Source organism: Ranitomeya imitator, chromosome 2, assembly GCF_032444005.1.
Source record: "Ranitomeya imitator isolate aRanImi1 chromosome 2, aRanImi1.pri, whole genome shotgun sequence".
In the NCBI taxonomy this organism is placed as follows: Eukaryota; Metazoa; Chordata; class Amphibia; order Anura; family Dendrobatidae; genus Ranitomeya; species Ranitomeya imitator.
Window position 1 is genome coordinate 684426428 of NC_091283.1, and position 6000 is coordinate 684432427.

Here is a 6000-nt window from a genome sequence, read left to right on the forward strand (position 1 = left end):
GCAGAAAGGGGTTAAAGATAGTCTCAAAGAAGATGCCAGTAGTAAGAGCACCCAGTTCTCGTCAAAACACCCACTTCTGGCTTTTGACAGTTGCCCCACCCCTTTTGACACCTTCTAACACTAAGCCTGTCCCACTTCTGTTCTTAACCCCTCCCCTCTCCTCCCACTCTCCGCCCCTCTGTCAATATCTGTTACGTCAGTTCCGTCCCCGCCCCACAAGCCACCCTGTACAGCCTCTTTTACGTCCCCCATGACCGCCCATTCACCGCCCATCTTGTTGGCTTATGTGTCAGTCCTTGATAAGTGGAGAGACCAAGTCCGCCCCACTTCCTGTCTAAACCTCTCCAGTGTGTAAGAAAACATGTCTTTACATGTTTTGTGAGAGAAGGCAGTCTCAGGATCCCATGACATCTGGTTGTAGCGTTCATAATAATGACGTAATAAAAAATCAAAGAAATCTTCACGCTTCGGAAGCTGCCCTGAGTGTGTCCATACCTTTTACATCAGTTCCGTCGCCGCCCTGGAAGCCACCCTGTTCAGCCTCTGTTACGTCCCCCATGACCGCCCAGTTGCCGCCCATCTTGTGGGCTTATGTGTCAGTCCTTGATAGATGGAGAGACCAAGTCCACCCCACTTCCTGTCTAAACCTCTCCATTGTGTAAGAAAACATGACTTGATATGTTTTGTGAGAGAAGGCAGTCTCAGGATCCCGTGACATCTGGTCGTAGCGTTCATAATAATGACATAATAAAAAATCAAAGCGTACTTCACGGCATTGTTTAAAAAATAAAATACATTTATTGTAGCTTCACGTAGAAAAAGGTGTAAATAGATCCAGGGACACTGTCACCTGAATTTGGAGGGAAAAATCTTCAACCATGGAGGCGGGGTTTTGGGGTTTTTGATTCACCCTTTCCTTACCCGCTGGCTGCATGCTGGCTGCAATATTGGATTGCATGCAGCCAGCGGGTAAGGAAAGGGTGAATCAAAAACCCCCAAACCCCGCCTCCATGGCTGAAGATTGTTCCCTCCAAATTCAGGTGACAGTGTCCCTTTAATATTTACAAAGTTAACCACACGCCAGGCGACAGCGGCGAGATTCTCTGCTTCAGCAGCAAACGACCTCTAGTGTTTGGAGTTGAGGTAGCGAGTACTTGTGATATATTTTTTAAGGGGTTTGACTGGGTACTCAACATCGTTTTAAATACATTCAGAGTGGCTCTGGTCATATGGTGACCAATCACAGACTAAGGTATGTTTAATTTGGCCATAGCCCTCATAAAAATGTCCCATCCGTGTGGAGCGTTCTTTTTGGTTAGTACGTGAGTTTGCAGAGTGGTCCGTACAAGGTCCAACAAATGGGTGCCGGGAACGACGGGACCTTTGTAGACAAATTCACCTTTCTCAGTCCATGTAACAATATCTTTGTGTTGCAAGAAGCCGCTGATTATATCGTCATTTTTTCGGAAACAGGGGTTGACGTGTTCTATAAGCTCACGGACAGAGGGCCGTATCTCTATTTCAGCCACTGGTAATGGTGATCGTTCGCCGTCAGGAGGGATCACAAGATTTAAATGCGTAAGTTCAGAAACGTCGTGTTTAGCATGCAGCAAACGTCTCTGTAGTATTTTGGTGTACCTTTTAATCTTTACATCGTCAGGCAAATCAGTAAGTCGTAGAATGGTGCCGATTTCGTCGTCTAACTTTTGGAAGGTTGTCTGACGTACGGTAGGCCCCGACGTGCCTATGTTTTTTAGTCTGTTAATCTCATGCGCTGGAACCAAGTAAATTTTCTCTGCACTTTCCATCATCTACCGGTTATTAAACTCGAACCAAACAACATATGTTAGAGCGGGCACCATCCAATATACAGGTATGGGATCACCTATTGCATACTCACATAAGACACAACAAGCAGAGAAAAGGTATGCAAGAAAAAATGGGATCACCGACACAATAAGATACCACGTTACAAAATATTTATTGAAAACACACAAAGCACATTTAAAAACAATTAAAAGGCCTCCACCACATGAGTAGAGGTGGCGGGTATAACGACTTAAATAGACTAAGCAGGGTCTCCAAAAGTAAAAATCATGTAGTAACCCAAATATTCTTTATTATTAAAATCAAGGCAAACTATGCCACCATAAGTGACCAAACAAAAAAACAAACCAAGTGTTCAACCCAATTAAAATCTATGGGGTGGTACTAGGCAATCCCTAGATAGGACCCTAGATAAACCCTACCTGCCAGCGGAGGCTGACACCCTAGGGGGGAACGTATTGGCACCCCCGCTCCACGATGGCTGACCCTAGGGGCCCTGATGAACCCTGCAGCCGCTAATGAACCCCTCTACCCGCCGACTACAGAGCCTCTATTGCTAGACAGAGAAGTGCTGTCCTAGGGAAAAAACTAGACCCCAAGAAACCATAAAAACAATATTGAACACAAATAGGGCAAAAGATTGGTGTGATAGATGTTAGATATCAACAGAAAATAGTGACCACTCTGGTGGCTGGTATTAAATAGATACCCCCACCGTATCCAGGGTTACGTATACCCAAAGAGGTTTCATGCTACTTGCATTTTGTGCCCTAGACCTTTGCAATCAGGGGTCTAATTTTAAAAAATTCAGAAAGGCACATAAAATGGTTTAACAGCCAGTATATACACACATACACCAGGTACTGAATGCCTTACAGCCAATAACGTCAAGATATAGGCCATAGATGCGCATCACCACTTTTATACATATGCCAAATATCCATAGCAGTTAGCTTTACCACGGATATATCAGATAATCCATATATAGATGCACCTGGTACGATACCTCATATCCAAAAAAAGTGGAAACCATTAATACTTCTAGCTAAAAACTCCTGGAGCTATAGAAAAACTTGTTTAGTTTAGCTTTCTAGATAAAAACTGCCCTGGAAGTATAAGGCGGTGGGTACTAATAGTTTGCTGAACACCTGATTAGATGAGCTTTCTAGCTAAAAACTGGTTGAACGACCCTGGAACTATAAAATGAAAAGACCTATAGATTTGTTTGTATAATGTTGTATTTTTAGATCTATTTACTCCCTTTTCATGTCTTGATTTGTGTATACCTATACATGAAGCTACAATAAATGTATTTTATTTTTTTAAACAATGCCGTGAAGCACGCTTTGATTTATTTATTACATCATTATTATGAATGCTACAATCAGATGTCACGGGATCCTGAGACTGCCTTCTCTCACAAAACATGTCTTGACACATTTTCTTAAATGCCCTGGAGGGTTATGAACACTACAGCCCGCTGTCATTAACCCTTGGGATCCTGGGACTGCCTTTTCTCACAAAACATGTCAAGTCATGTTTTCTTACACACTGGAGAGGTTTAGACAGGAAGTGGGGTGAACTTGGTCTCTCCATCTATCAAGGACTGACACATAAGCCCACAAGATGGGCAGCGAATGGGCGGTCATGGGGGACATAACAGAGGCTTCCAGGGCGGTTTCAGGGGCGGGAATGGAACTGACGTAACAGATATTGACACACACAGGGGCGGAGAGTGGGGGGAGAGGGGAGGGGTTAAGACTGGAAGTGGGACAGGCTTAGTGTTAGAAGGTGTCAAAAAGTGGTGGGGCACCTGTCAAAAACAGGAAGTGGGCATTTTGATCAGAACTGGGTGCTCTTACTACTACTGATGCCCATGAAAGACTTTTAGGCTGATAATACTACACCACCCTCAGATCACCAGATCATCCAACCAAGAGGAGCATCTATAGTTGAATCCATATGGTATGAGCAACTATTCATCCTTTCTTAACATTACTGCTACAATACATGGAGGTGGTGGGGAAGATGCAAAGGTTCTTGAGTCTAGTTGATCAAGGTCACTTTGCAGAGACTGAAATGCTTGCAGGTCCGATTGCTGTCATGGTGGACTAAGGGTATGAGCAGACATTAAGTAAAATTTCTGCAGTTGTAAAAACACATGTTTTTTGCAGACTTTTTGATGCATTTTTGACTAATTCGAGTAAAGTCAATGGTGAAAAACGCACAGAGATTTGACATGCTGCAGATTATTTTCTGCACCACATGTGCAAGTCAAAAATAAGCGATGTGTGGATAACATGTCAGATTTCTCATTTTCTTTGGCATCCTGATTTCTTCAGGTTTTTCTAGAAAATTTGCATGACAAAAATACACCAAATCTGCAACATGTGCACACAGCCTTAGAGTAAAAAGTAGGACTAGTATAGATTCCATGAGGTATGGTGTGATCATTGGTTTTATATAAGTATAATGATCCTTCCCTGTATAAACACCGTATTGCATAGCCACAATATGTGGAACTCCCCTAAAGTATGTTTCTTATATAATAAGTGGACATAATAAGACATTTCTCTTAATTAATAGCTTCTTGTATGAGAGTGTTATCTATGGACTGTATTAAATTCAGTACATTTTTCATTTGACCAGATGAACTACTTAATTATATTTATATAAGTGTTTGTGCAAGCCTGCAATAATTTCTGGTTCATTTATTTGTTTGGTCATGTGCAAAACTTTAATGAAGATGTGCTTTGCCTTTTATACAGCACTAGTAGTGTCACATGGAAATTTGTTCTTGGTGCTAAAAAGCTGTCACGAGATAATGAGAACCAGCTTTTATATCGTCTTCTCCAATGCTGTAACCATGAGGACATTGTTTTATCATAGAAACACTGTAGCATCTTTAACAGTAACACACACTTTTTTAAAACTTTATTAAATGTATATTGCTGTCTTCATTGAATGCAATACTTAGGTAAGATGTTTAGACACATTACATAGGTAAAACAGATCCTTGAACATAAGCAGTAATCATATTAGATCAGTTGTGATTTACATAATAAAAAAACATCTTGTTTTTACTTTATTTCTTTATTCCCTTTGGGGACTTGAGCATGCGATTATCAGATCGCTTGTACTACAATAGCTTGTGAAAGTATTCACTACCTTTGCTTTTTACCAATTTTGTAACATTATAACCTGTGTTTAATTATTTTTGTAATCCGATTAGTGTGTGATGTCTCAGCAATAAATAGTCTAAGTTGAAGTGAGAAAAATATAGGCATAAATTAAATTTATGGGAGCAGATGACTGAAAATTGGCATGTTCATTTGTATTCACCCTTTTGCTATGAATCCCCTAAAAATGTCTGATGCAAGCAATTACCTTCATAAGTCGCATTCTTAGTGAAAGGAAGTTCAATTGTATACAAGCTGTGTCACATGGTTATCAAAAATACAGGGGAGCCCACACAGGTTTTTGTTTTTTTAATTACACTGGTCAACACAAAAAAATCATAAGCAAAGGTAATATATCTGTTATGGAGTTTGATGTGCTGATCCCAAAAATATGCTTACCTTTGCTCTATAACATAAAGTTTCTGAGATAGATGAATTTTTGTTATTTGTGCATTTTCAATGTATGTTGTTTTTCCTATGTTATTCCTATTTCTTTGCTTGTCTTACTTAAGGAGTGTTGACAGTGCTGTCAACCAATGACTGCTTCTTGGAAAGTCACGTTATGGGGAAGAGCTAACTGTTATGAGGCGGTAAGATTTGAGTCAGTTGGAAAAGGATGGTGATGGCAGCAAGAACTGGTATGTGAGACTCTGACAGGAGACAGGCCTCTACAGGGATCTGAGCCCTGCCACAGGTAGATAAAAGGGAAGGACGCAGACAGCCGCCATTGTGAGAGGATTTTCAGTGCATTTCTGGGAGGGCAAATCACCTCAGAGGGAAGAAAACAGGTCAGCCACTGAGGTGTAACTGAGTGAGGCTCTCCACAGAGAGAGAACCTGAAAACAGCCAATATCCCACTGAGAAACTGCCTGTCTGCAAATGTTCATCTGTAAGGAATAGGCTAACTCGTTTACCTCACAACTGTATATAGTTATCTACCAGATTACCTATAGTAAAATCAGTTCTAAATGTAAGCTGCCTCTGTCATCTCTGG